The sequence below is a fragment of the Nyctibius grandis genome, chromosome 30, assembly GCF_013368605.1.
Source record: "Nyctibius grandis isolate bNycGra1 chromosome 30, bNycGra1.pri, whole genome shotgun sequence".
Lineage (NCBI taxonomy): Eukaryota > Metazoa > Chordata > Aves > Nyctibiiformes > Nyctibiidae > Nyctibius > Nyctibius grandis.
In genome coordinates, this window is record NC_090687.1 from 5020417 (window position 1) to 5040019 (window position 19603).

The following is a 19603-nucleotide window of genomic DNA, read 5'->3' on the forward strand; positions in this document are numbered from 1 at the left end:
TTTACACAATGCTGATAGTGCTCTAGATGACAAACGTTCCAGATAAAGAGCTTTTGGAATATAGTCAGAGAGGAGTTTTTGATCAGTTGAATTACAGGTGTCAAAAAGGGACTCAAAGTTTGTAAAATAAGAATTTACTGAAAATTTTTTGCCATTTGGTATTCTCATTTGACATTATTTTAGAAACAGATAAACACCCAAATTCATTACAGAGGTATCTCCTATTGTCAGGGGTGAGAGGGAGAAGGAAAATGAAATGCACATGGTATTATTACAAGAAAAAAAATTGTGTGGTCTAGATGAGGAAAAAAATACTATGTTAGTGTGGGATTATGGAAATAATAAAAGCTAAGAAAGTACAGAAAGTAAAGATAGGAACATTCATGTCATTAACATTATGAATGAAGAAAAATCAATGCTAGAAAGTATCTCCTGGAGAATTTGGGTCCATTTATGAGTTGGGAATAAAGCCAGCTTCCATAATAGGGGTAAAAGAATCATGTGAAATAATGAAAACTGAACCGGAAAGTGGAGGTTTGAGACTAAATTACCCTGATAGCTAGAAGGCTTTATTAAATTTAAGGAAATAAACACAAAGAAAAGTATGTATGTTAATAAAAATGTGCATTTTTCTTAAGGGTAACAACAGGTTTTGAAAAGCCTGAAGAAACAGATATATTATAAATCCTCTAACTCTTTCCAAGGAAGACTTAGCAACTGTGCATTTTAATTTTCACAATCAAAGGTTTTATTTTGGGAAGTCCACAGTGTAATTCACAACCAACATGAAATTAAATCGACCTTCACAGAATTCCTGGGAATTACCATAGGTAAATGAAAATTGCCATATTGAGTTAGACTGGTACCTTTTATCAGATGAGGCTGAGATGAGGTACTTGGAAGGCAGTATAAGAAACCCTGAACAGGATAATTAGGATATAGCTTACCTATACAGAAAAGTTGTTTTTTCCTACTCAGTGAGAGGCTGGATTACGTTCAGAGATGTGAAGATTATGTTCTCTCCAACTGTTCAGGGCTTCTTTTTAACCCCCCTTTTACTCAACTGAGTGTTAAAATTAATGGGATTTTAGAACAATTATTTATTACAACTACTCATGTATGGCTGCTGCTAGGGATGAGCTTTTGAATTACCAGCCTTGTTTCAGCTCTCATTGATTTATCTTATTTCGGGTTTGGGTCTGGATACTAATTTTCTGACAACAGATTGATATCTTGACTGTATACGTTAGTTGACTGGCTTTTTCTTCTGTGTGGCTTTGTTCACTATAAGAAATACTAAACTGAAGCTGTCCTGATGTCATGCCTTGGCTCTGCTGCCTCAGAAACGGACATGGCCCCAGCCTAAAAGGAGGTGATGGCACGAATCGCACAGTCACATGAGGCACTCCAATGTTTCCATCCAAAGTACGGGTGTAGATGGTGACTTAAATGGCCAGGACATGGATGGGAAGTGTGACTAATCTGGATGTGCCAGACTTGCTGCAAATGGCCTTACGTACACATAGTTGTTCTACAGTGATGACATACAGAGCACTTTCTGTTGCTGGAAACCTACGTACGTCATGAGAAATCCTTGCACAGGATGACATTAGTGGGAAGGTGAAAAGACAGAATCTCAACAGCATTTTTCTTTGTCTTGTAGTTGTGTGTAGTTCCTATGCCTGTAGTTGTTTTATTCCTCGGTGATAAGCAATAATTCTAATATTGGTTTGCTCTAGGAAAACTTGTTTATGAACTGACCGTGCAGGATGTCCATTTGACAAGCATACAAACCAGTAACTAAGTTTCTGAGTATTTCCTAGGGGAAAAAGAGTTTCCAAAACCGTTCTTTTCAGTGGTGGCTGAATGCTCTTTTGGCCTAGAAAGTCACCTAGATAACAGAAGTCTAAACATAATGTTGTGGCCATACTTTTCCTGTGCTAAGTCCTGCTAGATTTTTGGTGTGAAATTTAAACACAGAATGTAGTCCCAAAAGAAATACCATGATGAGCATTAGGCAAGATGTGATCACCCTTTGAAATATTGAACAGTACTTTATTCCCTGAGTAGACACTGGGCTTCAAACACAAATGATGCTTCTAAGTATTTTTAAAGGTGACAGCATCTGCTCTATAATTTACCGGCAGAAAGGAAGAGACAATGTCACCCGTTCTGGGGTTCAGACAGTTACCTGCATTCATTTGCTTGATTTATGTGTTAGTTCCCTGGGAGCTCTTGACAAAAATCAGAGCACTGTCAAGTACATTATCTTACACAAATCATCTTCCTTAGTGTATAGTAACTTTCATATTAATTAGCATATAATCACTGAAAGGTAAAGGATACAGAAATGTACTGCATTAAAGGAAGTTGGAATGGAGTTGCAATGGGAGGAGAGCAGGAATTTTTGATGTTCATACTACTCTTTATATTTAATATGTTTCCTTTTCCTGACCTCACAGTGCAGGGCAGTTGCTGCCCTTCCAGGAGCCAGAGACAAAAGTACAGCCTGTGAATTGCAGCAATATAGTTCCCGTAACAATAGTAACTCCATGAACACCCTCAGAAGTTTTTTCCCCCTTTGATTTTGTGTTTATCAGGCTAAATGTTTTAAAGACAAAACTTTGATTAAATTAATCCTGCTTAAATTACTTTGGAAAGGAAGAATAGCAGAAAATGGCAGAAAGAGAAGAGAACATGGCATCTGTAATTACTTTGGTGACTGGTTGTTTTGATGTACACAGAGGTAAACTTGCTTGTATTTATTTTTTGGGTAAATTTTTGCCTTAAAATAGTCCTTCTCTTCCCAAATACGCTATGATAAACCCCACTGAAATCAGTAGTTTTACTGGCTATAAAACTCATGTTGGTGGGGGGAAGAAAAGTGTAATATATAACAGAGTATAACTGAGTCCTCAACTTTTAAGATATTTCCACTAAGAAGCCATCTTTTTCCCTATGTTCAAGGACTACTACTCAAAGTTACATCAGAGATATGGCAGTCATTTACATTTAGCCTTATTTCTACCCTTTTCGCCATCGCAATCTTAACAAATGTATGCCTATCGCACATTCTCAGGTGGAAGTATTACAGGTGGACTTGAGTTTCCTTGAACCAGTGTAGGTCACAACATTTTCATGTTTGTAACTGTATGTTTCCAGGTATTCTGTCCCTAAAAGGCACTTTGTTCCCATATGAGAGCTCTGAATGATGCTGTGCTGCGGCTGCTGCCATAGAATTAAGGCAGAATTCTGGTATGGATTTTTCTGAGGAGGACTGAGTCTGTTCTGAATACGTGATTTTTTTTTTTTTTTTTTTTTTTTTTTTGAGACTGAACTAGTTATGAAATAAGTATCAGATAACTGGCATTTGTTCTAACATAATAAATGAATAATAAAGTTCTTTTTTTAAACAGAGAAGAAACTGTCAATTATTTAGTAGCTGTTGATACTAACAGCAGGGCAGAAAGAAAGATCCTTTTCATTATTGTAAGAAGACACTGACTGCTTCTAAATAAACTTAGTCCTTCCTGAAGGGACTAAGTAAAAGCTATAACTTCCTTTTGTTATTACTGCAAATCCAAGAATAAATTGGGAATTGACCCAGACAGCAGTTCCTTTTGTTTTAACCTTTAAAACCCTAAAAAGGTGTATCTTTTTCTTCACTCAGTGTTTGCTAAAAACGGTGTTTATTATTTTTCACATAATGATCAGGATGTTCTCAGAACAATCACTTAAAGTGTTTCCAAGTTTCTGACTTAGTTCTCTAATACAGATTCCCTAATTCCCTCTCCCAGAGCAGGTTTGTGTGTCACATCTGTAGTGTTCCTAATGAGTTGCTAATGAGGCTTTGCAAATGTGGAGGCACAGACAATGAGGTGGTGGTGCTAGGAGGCTGATCTAGAGCTCGTTTGGTGAGCAAGGATTCAGCATCTGTAAGAGTTTAGTTATTGTCTCTCTCCCTGCACTTTTCGCCATGCAACTAATGCCCAGAGCCTTAAGAGAGGAAAGATTGATTCCTGGCTTTATGCGGATGCTTTCTTTATTCGATTGGCGCTGCTCTGTATACCCTACTTAGAGCAGGAGTCTTGCATTTTACATTCCTAAGTTCCGTAGCTGAAAAGGGAAAACAAAATCCTCACCCAACAGTAAGAGAATGCCTGATTTACCAAAATTAGTCTCACATTCAAAATTGATGAGGATCATGTCTTGAATTGGTAACAGATGGAGAAGTGCTGAGTTTTGCCTTAGCGTCTATAAAGCTTCTTATGCTAGAATTTTATTTCTTGCATAGTTCACTTGAGTCTTATAATTCTAGTAAGATCCTCCATAAACAAAACAAGGCACCTTCAGAGTCTACAGCGTCTACTGATTCCCCCCGTCTGAAGAACAGCAAGTCTGACTTTGTTCAAATGAAATATGAGCTAATTAAGGTGAAAGCATTTCATGCTTTTCATCACTTATTTTGGTGAGTCAAATTATATTAATTTAATCCACTTAGTCTGAGGCATCTTTTTTCACTAAAAATAGTGAAAAGAATGCTGGTGAAGAGAATAGGTTAGTTGAGGAATTCCCCACTTCTAAAGAAAATGAGCAAAACTGAAAGACTTAAAGAGTAAGTAGTTGGTGTGCTTGTGTTAATTAACTTTTTTTGTATGGCCATTTTGGATCAAATTAACCTTTTGGTATGTGTCTCATATGTAAAACGTGGGAAGCTACATTACCCTGGGAACAGTGTATGGTCTGTTGTTACAGAACATGGCCATGGACCATTATTCAACATTTCTGCAAGTTAAGAAATAATTTTAATATGCTTTTCCTTACTGCTTAAGCTGCTTACTTACCAAGTTCAATCTTCTTTCTAAAAGAGACTCTTTATTTGTGAAAGTATTTATACAAAGAATACCAGCATTATTTTATAGTGACTTTCTAAAGAACCAGACAAGTCTATTCGAAGCTTTTCTTTGGTATTAACTAGATATTTTATCATAAGTGAGCAGGGTGTTTCTGGTTCACTAGTCTTTATTGCTTTCTTGAATGCACTTCAACCTCATTCACAGTTCAAGTCTATATAATCCTTATGCTTTTCATACTTTTAAATCCTCCACAGTGTTTTCTGTATATCTGTCTCTGCTAATATCCACAGAACTCAGGTCTTAAAGCGCTCTCCTGAGCTAGCATAGTTCTGCACTGAAAGTGAAATACACATTTTTCACCAATCCCTTTACTGCTCATAAACAAGGGCAATGTTTTCTTTAATGCCAACATCCTCCGACCTCAATATTCCCCTCTGAAACTCCAGATCCGTTCCTTACAATGAAAATATGAACTGTAGCTTGCTCATTCATTTATGCTTGCTCTGAACACTAGTTATGAATCTGCTTTTCTTGAACTGAGTATGCTGCCAGTTTGCTGCGTGTTACTTTTTTCCCCCCTGATACCTTCTCCTTGAACTTTCAATGAAAAAAGAATTTGTTTTGTGTAAATATGCAAACAAACTTGATAAAGGCCAGTCAGGTTATAACTTCTTTTCTGGATTGGTAAAAGCTTGCCTACCATTGTTGTAAGATAACTTTACATATTTCACATTACACAGCCGTGCTATTCACAAAACCAGTTGGATTTGTTGGGAATGATCTGGAGTTCTCTTGCATGTTAGCAGGCACGCTTGGTGTATATGTTGATTATGATAAAGCATGCATGTAGCTACAGTAATGTCTTCTATAACAGAATATCTATCTTGGAATAATTGTGGATGTTTACTGAGTCTCCTGACTAGCTTCACATGCTGTTTTTCAAGCTACATGGAATCAACTATGTGATATTTGATACTCTGAATTTATAATTGCCAGTTACCAGTTAAACAATGGCACTTAGGTGTGTGCCTTTGTTATTCCAGTCTGTGCAGAGTTAGTATTTGTGTTTCATAACAGTTGATTAACGAGCACTGGTAATCAGCATCACTGATGCCTCATGCATCAGTATAGTGTCATGCAGAATAATCTTATGTCATTGTCTTCTGGGAAAGCAAGCATCATTCAGGCCCAGCAGACCTGTAGCTGTTGTACTGTTTTATGTTACTGTATTGGGCGTCTGTGGCCAAGAGCTGGCTGGAGGGGCTTCTGTGAGGAGAGGCTGGGGCTGCTTCATGCCAGACACAGCTGGTTCCCTAACGGCCCCACCACAAGGCACAGCTGAGCCCATCAGTGATGCTGGTGGTGCCTCTGGGAAAAGAGATTTAAGAAAGGGCAAAACCCTGCCTGGCAGTGAGGAAAACTGTGTAAGAAACAGTCCTGTGAGCACCCAGGTGAGAGAAGGGTGAAGGGGAGGAAGTGCTGCAGGCACTGGAGCAGGTGCCATTTCTGTCCAAACTGATGTTAGCATGTCAGTTAATAAGGAGGGTGTTAAATGAATTCACAAAATTAAAGAGAACTTTTGTTCTTATATCTTGTTCACCATTCTTTAATGTCTTACATCTCAGGCAGTATGAGGCATTAGGATGATGCATTAGAAAAGTCATGGGATGCAAATGTGTCTTTAAAATGTATTGTAAGGCACTCTACAAGACTGGGTTTGGGCTACTGCAGAATAGGCTTGTTTTGCTGGACCACCTGCTTTGCAGTCATTACAAATGAGAATGTAAGTTCAAGATTATCTGCCGTGGGTTGTTAAAGTAATTGCAGAACAAAGTCGTGTTCTCTGCTCTGCTCCTACAACTTGAGGTGTCTGTCTGTTCTTCTGTCAGCTCTCTTTCCTTGGTTTGTCATTTATTTTAACAGAAACCTGTTCAGCTTCAGGGAGCACAATCAGAAAGCAGCCAGGTCTCCTCTTTTGCTATGCAAAATGTTCAGCAAATCTGTTACCCTCCATCTCTCACCCAATCACAAAATTCCCTCTCTGAGGTTAGAACATTGTGTCAAAGCAGGAAAGACTCTGCTAGATTGATTTATAAAGCTAAAAAGACGTTTTCTGACTAGACTCCGAGCAACAGCTGTGTTCCTCAGGCTATGCTATTTCAACCCTGAAAGCACAGGGAGTTTCTGTTTAGATCCATAAAAATTCTTTCTGGAACAGTATCGACACATCACCTTTCCAACCAAGGAATCGGAATATTTTAGCATGCTACCATAGCCATTATGTTTAAAAATCTTTTTTGTGATTTTTGTCCTCCCAGTTAGGGAGTCTCTTTCTTCTGGGGGCTTCAGTATGGCATTGACTATGCTGGTGGACCTCTGCCTCAGAATACGCCTACTAATTCCTCTCTCTTTTGCAAATTACTTTTGCAGATTTTATTATATTGGTTTAAAGAGTTATATAGTTTCAGGCTCATCTTGAGTTGCGTGTGTGCCCTAGCTTTTCTCCTTAAGCTTTGCTCAACAAAGGCTGATGGAAAAGAAGTTTAAAGGGTTGGTTCACGTGGTTTTGTGGAACCCTATTGTTTTCACATGGAGCGTGTGGGACAACTGTTTCATAAACTTGCTCATTACCAGGAGCGAAATCTTGTGGATTGTTAATCAAAAAAAGCAAGAAATATTCAAGTAAACATGGATCTTGAAGCTGTCATGCTACGTGGGTAAGAAGACCTGTCCTTGTTCTTTACAAGCATTAGACTCGGGGTCAGTCTGTATTTGGATTTCAGGATGGGTAGGCCCCTTTAGCCTTGTATGGTCCGAGATGCTTTAAGTGAACATGATCTCAAGAAACATGACTAGATATATAATACCAAAGTGTTTGCAAGGGTGGAATCGACTTAGCCAGCAGTTCTGAGAGAGTCAACGCTGTTGTTTGGTCATCTATTACGGTATAGATTTTGCCATCACTTTTCTGTTTCTATTTTGAAGTCTTTGTCAAAATGAAAGAACTGTTTACTGCACATATATTCATATATGATATTAAGGAGAAATGGAAAAAAGCAGAAATGTCATACAATTATTTTGAAGCTTGCCAAAAATCTTTTTATATTGCAAAGAACTGTAACAAAAAAATTAATCTTTTCTGCTGTGACTAGTTTTATCATTAAGTAAATGAAACTGTTTTGGCTTTAGGTTTTAAAACTAAAATGGGAATAATTTTTCTCCTCTCCCACATAGCAATAGAAATCAATATGAATGTTACTAATCAAACTGCCTAGACCCATTCTCACCCTTACCACTTCAACCTTTCCTGTAAGTATCTTTAGTTAGCTGAAATACAAGGTATTGTAAATACCCAGAGAGAACAGAATAAACAGTCACACATGCCTTTTTCTCCTGTCTCTTCCTGTATAGTAATGTGGTAATGTTTTACATTTACCTATCTGAAGATCACCCTCTGCTGCACTACCCTTTCAGTGAAAATTGAAATATTGGAGTTGGCTATTGTTAGTTAAAGAAAACTTCAGTTAGTTTATTTTTCAGACCATTTAAAGGAATCAGTGAAGAACCACCTATTCTTATTCAGGTGAAGAGCATGCTGATTTTTTCTAAGGTTTTAGGGCACTGCAGATTGTAACTTGTAACTGGAAATAAAAAAAGAATGGCATGCAATAAAATATCTTAACTGTTCCACATTTTCAGGCAGTAGGCTTGGTCATGTGTTTGTCTATTACCTGCTCTCTTTAATAGTTACTAGCTGGAGGAGACACGTATATGTTTTATAAGCCACGTGTACAAATACAAGGCTATTAAATTGCCTTCTGTTGAGAGTATGTCACATTTAGATTCAAAAAACAAGAAGTGTAGTTTGAACTAGATAGTTTATCCATGTAGTATAGCTCTAACTTTTTGCAACACCATGTGAAGTTCTCACAGCAAACCATCATGTGGCAAGTGTGGGTGCAGAAGATCTTTGTCACAACTTTGGAGCCCAGGAGGGCTTCAGAGGGATAGAAATTGGGTGGAACTGAAGGTTGGGAGGTTTAGAGGAGGCACAGCCCTCTTTTGCCCTTCCTCTGCTTTGCAGCGGGAGGAATATGGTGGTAGGAGAAAATCAGCTTCCCCTGGTCCTATAGGAATTTGCAGTGGTCCTAAATATTAAAAGTAGATGCATCTCTGAATCTGGCTAGAGTCCTAGTAATTTTGCTAAAAGTCAGCAGTGATATATGGGTTCAGCTACCTGCCTGAGCACTCAGCTGCAACAGTCAAGCATTTGGCTTTTCCATAAAATACTTCAAGATAGTGTTTTCAGTATTGATTACATCAATCAGCAGTTAGCTTTTCTCCTGTGGTCTAGCAAATCCTGAATCTACCATTCTGTATCATAAAGTCATGCAGAAAGTCTGGGAAGATGGGAAATTTTTCCTGTTAGAGAAACAATATACATTATTTTGCTTAGGTTTTTTTTTTTTCAAGTATACCACTATTTGTAATTATATATGTAATTAATGTTATAAAGATATTTTAGTATGGAGCACATTCTTTTATGGTTATTACAGTTATAATTTCTGCTGAAAATTAGCCACCTACAGTGTCATGCAAATGGATTTGCAAGACTCACTACTGACAATCAGCAAGGAAAACCATATCATTGAATGCTTTGAGTTTGGCCAGATGTTTGTGCTTTACAGCCTTTAGTGTAGGGAGCCAGATTTAACTAATGGCTTGGATGGTGACTATGAGAGAAGTAGGGTGGGAAATATTTTCAGTGACATCATTGGCTTTGTGCTGAGGCTAACGTAAGCTTTTTATGTATAGTCTGATATAAGACACAGAATTAGAGAAGTTACAGAAGCAGTGAGTTCAAGGAGTAGAATGTGCTGTATTCTAGATCACTGCAGAACAGTTCACACAGAATTTAGGAAGCCAAAACAAATCATGTACATTAAAGTACTTCAACCAAGAAGTAACAAGTGTCCATCAGGATTTCAGTATGCTTCTTGAGTAAGATAGGGTGAATTTAATGAGTGGCTTCAAGGAGTAATATGATAGTTACATCCTGAAAGTGAATGGCGATTAATTCAGAATCTGGAATTACACCAGAGTTGTAGGAATTAACAATCAGCTGCATAAAAAAGAATCATCTGCAGTAGATGAAGAGACCATTAGTTCTTTGAAAATGTCTGGTATCTAAGACTACTGTTAGCAAGGAGGCCTTAGTAGAAGAGAAATGATAAATTGTTTTTGTGAACAGCAGAGAATGAAGTCTGGCTTCCCACACTTGTTTTGCATCTTAAATCCCCTGCATGTCTCTATTTCAAACACTTTTCACACGTGCATACTCCTTGTATTGCAGCCTTCTTTTCCAGCTCCCTCCAACACTGCCCTGTCCACCTCCCACTTCCCTCAGGAACATGCTCATGTCCCCAGTGCTCCCTGTACAAGTCTCTCCCTCTCCTCTGTGGTCCTGACAGCACCCTGACTCCCTCTGCACTTCTTTCCAGCATTTTGATCAGTCACCACAGTGAGAAGCTACCTGTGTATCAATTGGCAAGCTAGCTGCTTCTGACAAAGATGAACTCTCCTGTCTTTCCTTTGACAGGATATAACAAGGTCTCTTTCCTCTACCCAGATGTCAAGCTTGGTTAAAACTGATCAGGGAGGTGCTAAAAATATAGTCAGTATCTGAGAAAGAACAATAGCTTAAGAACATACGGTGTCACTGAATCAAACACTGGCCTCTACCTTTTGTTAGGGGAAACTCCAGTTCATGTTGCTGGGTCCAAGCAGCATGTCAAACCTTCAATGGCCCACAAACAAAAAAATGAATAAGCAAGTCCTGGCTCCAGGAACATTCTACTTGGCACCCCCTGTGACCAGGACCACAGTGCTAGCAACTCTCTGGGACTCGAGCAGCAAGAGAAGACATCCAGGGCTGCAGTACTATTGTACTGATTGATGGTTAAAAACTGTTACAGACTCTGATACTTAAAAAGCACATCTGTATCGCCACTTCATGTTGAAGCAGCCTCTGGTATGAGTACAAAAGCATATCCTCTGCTTTTCCTGAATTAGTCTGCCTCATGAGTACAGGTTAGCTGGTCTGACGGAAGGGTTATGGCTACATATGTATGTGTTTTCCACGGCTCAATGCTTTCCCCCACACCTCTAAATTCCATGCAGACAGAGGTGTGGGACATTGTGTGAATTTTGGGTGTATGATATCCTTTTTTGTGACAGCAACATGGGACCTGGTGCATACACTCATAGGAACTGAGCAGATCCACAGATGCTAGCAGCAAACATGCTGTGTAGATAAGGCCGATCTGAGCAATTTAACAAATCTGAATTTCCAAAACCTTTGCCAGCAGAGGTGTTTTTAAAAGGGGCAAGTTTCTTCTGTGAACTAATAACTGGTTAAAAAATAGAAACAAAGGATAGGCATAAGTGCTAAATTTTCATGCTGGAAGGAGGTTATTAATGAGGTCTCTCACGGCTCTGTGCTAAACTTTGTGCTGTGTATTTAGAGAGAGTTTCTCTAACAAAGTTTGCTTGATGTAAATTTATGCAGGACAATTTAATCTATAGCAGACATGAAAAAGTTACAGGAGGATCACTTAATATTGAGTTATTGGACAATTAATTCAAAGTATTGTTTATGGAGAGGAAAGTAATTCTAACTTTACTTATGGCACTACGGGCTCCAAATTAAATATTGCCACTCATGAAAGACATCTTAAAGTCATTGTAAATTGTTCTCTTAAGACATCAGGTTAGTGCTGATTTGCTGCCAAAACACGAAGTAGAACATTAGGAATTGCTCTGAAACCAAGAGGAGGCAACAGAAAATACCCATGTGAGGAAAGACTAAATAAACAAGGAGAGCTATACAACTCTGAGAAGTTATTTGGGGAAAAAAACAACTTCTACATTGGAGTTCGTTAATGCTAGGGATTTTATACATTTTCTCCAATCAGACAGATGTCTTGAAATTTTCCCTTAAATGAAAAAGAAGCTCAAATAAATCAGTGTGGAATGACAAGTCGAGAAACAGGAAGATCTTGTGTCTATTTAGCTATCAGCTGACCTCTGATTTTGTGTGAACAGTTAAAGACTTCTTTTTAGCTTCTGAAGTGAACCTAGCCCTCTGACAGCCAACATTTCCAGTCTCTAGACTAGGAAAATAGACCTATTATTCCCTGAGAGCCAGATTTACATGAATTCTTGTTTTCCTAATTTCGTATGCTTTCGCATTTCTCACAGGTTTAAATTGGTATGGCTCTGTTACCCAGTGTTGCAAAATTTTAAAATTTGATATCACAAGCATGTCAATACCATGTTCTGTTCCTCCTAGGTAACTAAATGCCCTTTATTTTTTCTGAATGTGGGGGGAAAAAAAAAGTTGTTTTTTTCTTGCTCTGTGGGGACTATTACATTAGTTTTTATGGAATAAGTGAGTCCAGAAAGTTCTGGTTTGCCACTGCACAGAGTTAAACAATGAGAAAAGATCGAGATTTTCAAGTATAGAGACTTTGACCCACTTACTTCCATGGCAAACAATCACCTCTAAAAATATTTCTAACCTTTCTTTAAGGTTGCAGGAAAAAAGGGTAAGTGGTTTAAAGTATTTGATGTATAAAGTAAAGCATTCATTGTAGCAAGGTCCCTTATTCCCTTTCCTTTTAGAAGCAGATTTTATTAAAAAAAAAAAAACCCACACCTTTTTACTCATTTTTCCGTTTCACCTGTGATGGTATTATTTGCTATTTCCTGGGGAAAAAGAAAAAATAATTTGATAGGGGCTCACAGATGCTGCTGCTGTTAGAACTCAGTGTTGTTTCCTTGAAGAGAAGATGAGACACATGCTTGCAAAAGGGAAGAGCAACGCAGATTGTAAATACAACTTCTGTTTGTGATCTGGTTGTTTGCTTGCAGCCATACTGGTGGGACTGACAAGCAAAGGGCATGCTCTCACTTGCCACTGCGGTGCCCAGCTGGTAGGGCTGTGCAACGAGGAAGCCAGGAGACATTCTGTTTGTCAGGAAGAAATCCTTCCTGACACTGCTGAGGCCTCTCCTGTATTTTTCCAGCACGAGCAGCGCGCTAATGCTGTCAACTTTCCCCAACATTGCCTGCACATGAAAACCTTGCTCTTTACCTCTTATTACTGTGCTAGCAAACGCAGTTATACTGCAAAATGTCACCATTACCAGTTTGTGTTACTTGCAGGGTGGTTTTATGCTCTGTCTTCATTTGGAAAATGCTTTGCTGGCAGATATATATTTCTCTCCATAAAGCATTCCTAGCAATCTGAAAAATAACAATTTGATCCATAGCGCTGTGTCTAGCTGACAGTGCAAAGAGGAGATTCTTCCACATGTTCATGCACTATGCATGAAACGCAATTACTCAACCCCGATTGTGATCAGGGCATTAGGCTCCTCGTATGAAAAATTTCCTTGTGTGCTTAGTGATCCCAAGGGTCTTGTTTGATAGCTTAGAAAGTAAGATGAGGGGAGAAGAGTGTCTTTAAAATATGCTTGTCACAAAGGGTTAAACAAAGAGAAAGCTGATTTGCCAAGCTGGAAATGGGTGAAGGGATTTACAGTAACATTTAAAGGCAGCTAAGAAAATTTAGGGAAATGCAAAATCGTATAAAACCAGAACAACCCCAGAGGAATAATAATATTCAGAAAGTCACAGCGAATGGAAAACACTGGTTTGGGTTGTTTTTCCATTTCAAAACCAACAAAACGGGATGGGAACTAGGTACCCCAAGAGCTCATTTCTACTGCATAATCACTCAGATGAGAATTTGAAAAAAAAAAACCAAAAAAACCCGAAAAAAAAACCCAAACCCACTCATAATCTCCACACCACACGTAAGAGCTTACCATTCAATAACACCACCACCAAAACATAAAGGTTGTCTGGTCTCCTTATTCACGGGTCTGTTGAGTCTGTGATTTTGGATTAATGGAACGAGCACAAAGCAGATACAGAGCCCCTGTCTTCATGCAGAATCTATTCTGTTTCATCTTGTCATGCTGACATCCTGAACTCCCTGCTCACATCGACTCAGTAATTGCCTCTTTGACTACTGGATGGTCATTATGTCACATGGATCATATCTTCTCTACCAACATATCTTTCAGATTTTAAGACAGATAAATTTAAAAGGAAACTCTTAGGCCAGCATCGTGACACAGTTTGGTCCTTTACTAAATATTGAGTTCATCTAAATAGATATGAAGAACTAGACTAAAATACTACTTTCAGCAATTCTGAAATAAAACCAGAGAAAACTCTTTTTCTGTGCCAGGTAGATTAAAATGTCTGTGCCAAACGTGACACTTAATAATGCAGTCAAAAAATGCAGATGGCTGAAGCAAATCATTGCAAGCCCAACTAAATTATGCTATATAAACTATTTTTTTTGGATCCTAGACACTGGAAAAATTTAATTCTAGCAATATTATACACAAATTTCAGGTTTAAGAAGAAATATGTCAGCATAGTTATTGTCAGTTTTAATATGTTAACTAATCATTTCTTCATATCCAGATTAATAAATGAACTGTAATAAAACTATGGTGTGCATGTCAGTTGGAACATAAAAGGTAGTGACTGCAAATCCTTGAAAACAGTGCCTGCCTGACCAAAATATTATCACTACCTCGACACCAGCAATATGACAGACTGAAATATTATCCAGCATATTCAAATAACAAAAAATTATTAGATGAATACATGTTTTTAACCTCATTAATATTCAGTAATGTTTTGGATTTATATTGTTTGGGCTGACTTCTGTGAATATTCAGGCAAGTAAATTTAATGGCAGTAATGTTGCCGAAACAGTAAATTTTAAGTGACCATTAGAGAATGTTCATCAGAAAGTTAATGCGGAACTTGGAAGCCTGAGTGGTCACAGTGGAAGTCGGCTGCCAAGAACTCTCCTCACCCAGAGGAGAATCAGAAACAATAGGATGAATATCAGATACTCATAATGTACACGGTTGGTGTCCAATTAATAGACTAAAAATTGGAAAGAGTTTGGCAGATAAAGCAGGGATGAATAAATTATAGAATTGTAACCTGCCAACAGACAAAGATGAAGAATTTGTTAAATAGTTTCCCACTCTTAAACATTCACACAGCATTTTTAATAAAACAGTCTTATATAGGGACTTCTCACATCCCAGAGAGCCTTCCCAGCTGCAGTTGTAACAACTGCAACTAATTCAACCCCAAAGCTGAACTTCATTTTAAGCCAATTTAGTTCTGAAGGCCCAAACTGGACCCAAAATCTCCCATCTGTAAAATGAAGTTTTGTAGGTCACAGTGCTCTTGATCAGGTTCTCAGAGGACAGCTGTCAGCCAGCACCACAAGTAGCTTTCATAGTTATTCATGTTGGCAGTCTCAGCAAAAGGACTGATGAATATGCAGACACAAGGCCTCCATTAATTGTCCTTCCTGAGAATCATTGGCAATAAGGTGGCATAGTGAGAGTCTCACTGCTGCTCTCCTTTGTTTGCTTTATGTTGTAATGGAAATCTTCCTCTCCACAGCTTTTAATCCATAAAACTAAATCCCCTCCCCGTGATGAAGTCTGCATGCTTGCACATGTGCTGCCTTCCTGTGCAAACACAGGGGCTGTGGGGCTCTGAGGTCCTGCACAATACTAGCAAATTTGGCATGCACAAACTTGCTGCATTTGGGAATAGGAAACATCACTAATATGAGATTCCAGAAAGTTTGTCTTAGTTTTCTGTTTCATTATCAATGCACTGCTTTGAAATCAATGAATGTATTTAAGATCTATGAAGACAGGTGCAAAAATAATTTTGAAGATGTGGGCCTTAGTGTTTTTGTCTCTCTAATTCCCATCTGTAACAGAGTACAACAACATGGCTTTACCACGCACTTGTACTGCAAGGTACTTACTCTCCAAGTAGGTATGTGAATATTGAGGGATTATCTGTGAGGATGTGTGGTAGCAGGTTCATGGAAGAAGAATATAAATGGAAAAACTGAATCATGTCTTTTGCTATCAGAATGAAATGTCAGGTTTATATATGTGCAGGTATTTATTTATGAAAAGAAATTCAAGAAAACCACATGTTTATTTAAAAAGTCTAAGCTGAGTGGCTAGCATATATGGTTCTTCAAACTGAAGTTTAGATAGAACATGCAAGTTAATGTTTCTAAATGTGCAAAAAGCACAGAGCAGTCTTCAATGAGCACTTATGGACAGGACCTTGGCTTTAAATCTATTCCAGAAGACAGCAGCCAGCATACTGTTGATGCTGACTGTAAAGTAGTGCAATGGGGAAGCGTAGCCTGAAAACAAAAGGGTGGTTTATTATTGTATAGTACGAAAATTACTGTGCCGTCTGGGATGATAACCAAAAATGCTATAATGGGTTTTCACTCTGTTTCCAGGGGTCAGTAATCATACCCTCTCTTTTTTTAATGCAGTTTGTAAATGGCTCCATCTACTACTGCTGACGTGCCACTTGTCCCTGCAGCACTAATGCTGCCATGCTGATGGTTCAAATTTTCTGGAAGTGGCTTTAACTCTTAGTGATTGACAGGAATTGCTGAGTTCCAGGAATGCCAGTTCAGCCTGGAAAGATGTAGAAAGAAAGAGATGCTATAGAAAACTTGTGAGAGAAAGAAAAAAAAAAAAATTGGAATTAAGGAAAGGATGCTCTAGCTCACATTAGTACTGAAATCCAGTTGAAGGGATTTTTGTCACACTCATTCAAAGTTACTGGACAGAGGAAGCCCATGGAATCCGTCCAGCAATATAATGTGCTCACTTGTAATAAATTGAGCTATACCTTATGTTGTACTTCTGAAAGTAAAAACATTTTCTGGAAGTAACAGTATCTAAAAAGAAATGAAAATCTTGCTATATATATTCTGAGACTCAATAGACTAGCACCATTTCATACCTACTGGACTTTCAGTCTTTAAAATGCTGATGATCACAGAAGATGTAAGGGGAAGACAGGATCAGACCTAAATAATTTAGACTAAACCTGGTTTAATTCATGTCAATACGAGAACTTCTGCACATTTCAGTGGACCAAACTGAGCTTCTGACATGGTATTACATTTTGTATTAACGAGCTGTACAATTCTCTTTCATCTATCAGAATTTCTGAGTATCTATAGTTACTAAGACTCAGTGTATGTGATATTGCTGTCTTTGTATGGGTCAGGGTAATCTTAATTTGCTAAGATTAGAATAGATGTAGATCAAATGACATCCATTAATCTGATCTATTTAACAAATGTATATGCATGTACATAAGCAGGTTTATGACTCTCCAAAAGCAAGAGCAGAGTTCAGGAAAAATCAGGAAACGGAACCCTTGCACTCTGTAAGCAGAGAGATTTGTACATATGTAGTGTGACACATCTCAGAGAGGCATCATCTCTGAAAAATCATAATCATAGGTAAAGTGCAGACTGTTTATGAGTTTCTTGTGGGTCACATGGATTTATTGTCTTTATCAATAACTGTACTAGTTGTATGCTGGCTTGCAGTACACTGGGTTGTGCCTACACAGAATGGTTAGCAGGGCAGCTTTTACTTAATTGTCACTGTGGGTTTGTCTCAGAATTGTAGTGCTACTTTCCCACTTGTCAGCTGTGTTTAATTGTTTGTTACTCAGAGGAACACTTCTATTTAACTCAGGCACTAAACATTTTAATATGCTGAAGGTTAACCACTGAAAAAGTTAAGTTTCTTTTTTAATGAAAAAGGAAACCCATATCTGCCCCTCAGGAGGGCTTCCTCTCCAACAGCCAACGTGTCTTAGCAATTATACTTCAGAGGGAAGAGCTGTCTAATTACTCTATTACCTCAAGTGGAGAGCACTCACCTGGGAAGCCACCAGATCAAGGTTCAGGTCCCATCACTGACTTTAATATTAATTTATGACTTGGCATGTGTGTCTGATAATCAAATAATGATCTGTTTTACAGAGCTAAGATGGCTGTAGATTGGATTTTAGCTTTTTAGGAGACTACTCTCCATCTGAAATAGCGTTTCACAATTTTCCGAACTGTTTTTTAGGGTATGAGGTAGGAAAAGATGTTATTCAAGCACTCCAATAATAGTAAGTATAACTTAATTTCAGAAAACACAAGTAAGAAAAAACTTGGAGTTTCTTCTTTTTTTCTTTCACAAACAAATACTGATACTTATGCAAAACTTAGACAAAAGTGTTCTGGGATTTTGGGGTAATTTTTCCATAACCAATCTCTATCTTATGAAAATCAGTCCCTCTTCCTGCTCCATTTACAAGGAAAGTTCAAATGTCCTGTGCTGACATTGGTTATTAGTTTGCTTGGGGTTTCTGATTTACCTGAAGAAACAGAGCTTAAAGATTTCCCAGAGTTACTTTAGCTTGTTCATGGACAACCTTGTTACTTAAACTTTTTTTTTCCCAAAAGGTTCATTAACCCTTGAAGTCTTTCTTCCTAGTGGTCCTGCCTAGTGATTACAGATCTTCTGTTGACATGTCACGCAAACAGCTTTCTCTAGAGAAGAAATAGGTATGTCTTCACTGAGTGAGTGACAGCCAGTGATTTCACATCTTCTGCTGTTACTGCATTCATCTGTTAACTTCACGTTCATGTAACTGAGTTGCCATTCAGGTTTCTGGGGTGTGATGTGTGTTTGAAGAAAACAGGGGGAAGAGTCCATTTGCTCAGAAATATTCTTAAAAAACATTTAGTTTCTAAACTCAGCTATGAGAAAAATTTGAGGAACATGCAATCTAAGGATTTTAGATTGTGATTCCTTTGCTAGTAGGATTTTGGGGCAATTTTTGGTGCTAGTGTTGTTTATAAAGGGCGAGTCTCCTGGGCACTAACACAATACAAATAAAATCGGAAATCGTTACAAAATAAGTCTTGCACAAATGGGGTGCCCTTTCTTTTCTATACTGAGTTAGATTTCAGCTAGATATCCTCTACAAGCTATTATGAGATAAGTGAAGGTAGAAAAATGGTCTGCAGTGGTGATATCTATAGATTGATATTTTTAAAGCAGTTCAGGCAGTGTAGCTACCATCATCTTTAAATGAAAGACATATGTTCAACAAAATGTTTGGCAACTGACATTTGAAAGGCAAAATTCTTGTTTATGATATTTAAACCACAGGCATTATCCAAGGCATTTTCTCTCTTTTTATAGCTGCAGTGTTTAATAATTAAAAAAGGAATTTCAATAAGTTTATTAAAACATAAGGTTAGGTATTAAAAGAGAATTACATCTTGCAAAACTGTAAGAAGTTACTTTGTTATTTATACAGTCATTAATATTACTGAATAGAACTGCTTCACAAATAATAATTAGATAGACCAAGCAAATTCTTCCTGATGCTACTGACTACTTTAGGCTAAAGCAGTCCTGCTCAAGTGAAGGCTTGAAAAGGCGTATTGATGATTCAGGCTTGGGGGAAAAAAAAAAAAACCCTCACAACCACCTACCTGCTTTGGCTGTGTGACTGAGGTGATACAATGACTGAAACAGGCAGGTGACTAACAAACAATATTTGTGAATACTGAAGAACATTGAATTCCCCCTTTCCTGTGAGCTGACGGACATCACCAAAAGAAGCTATATCAAAAGCCATAAAAGCTAGCGTGTCCTACTGAGGAACTGATCTTATGTTATTGACAGAGACTGAAGCCTGAATATATGCCTAAGTAGTAGGCATTAGTAGTA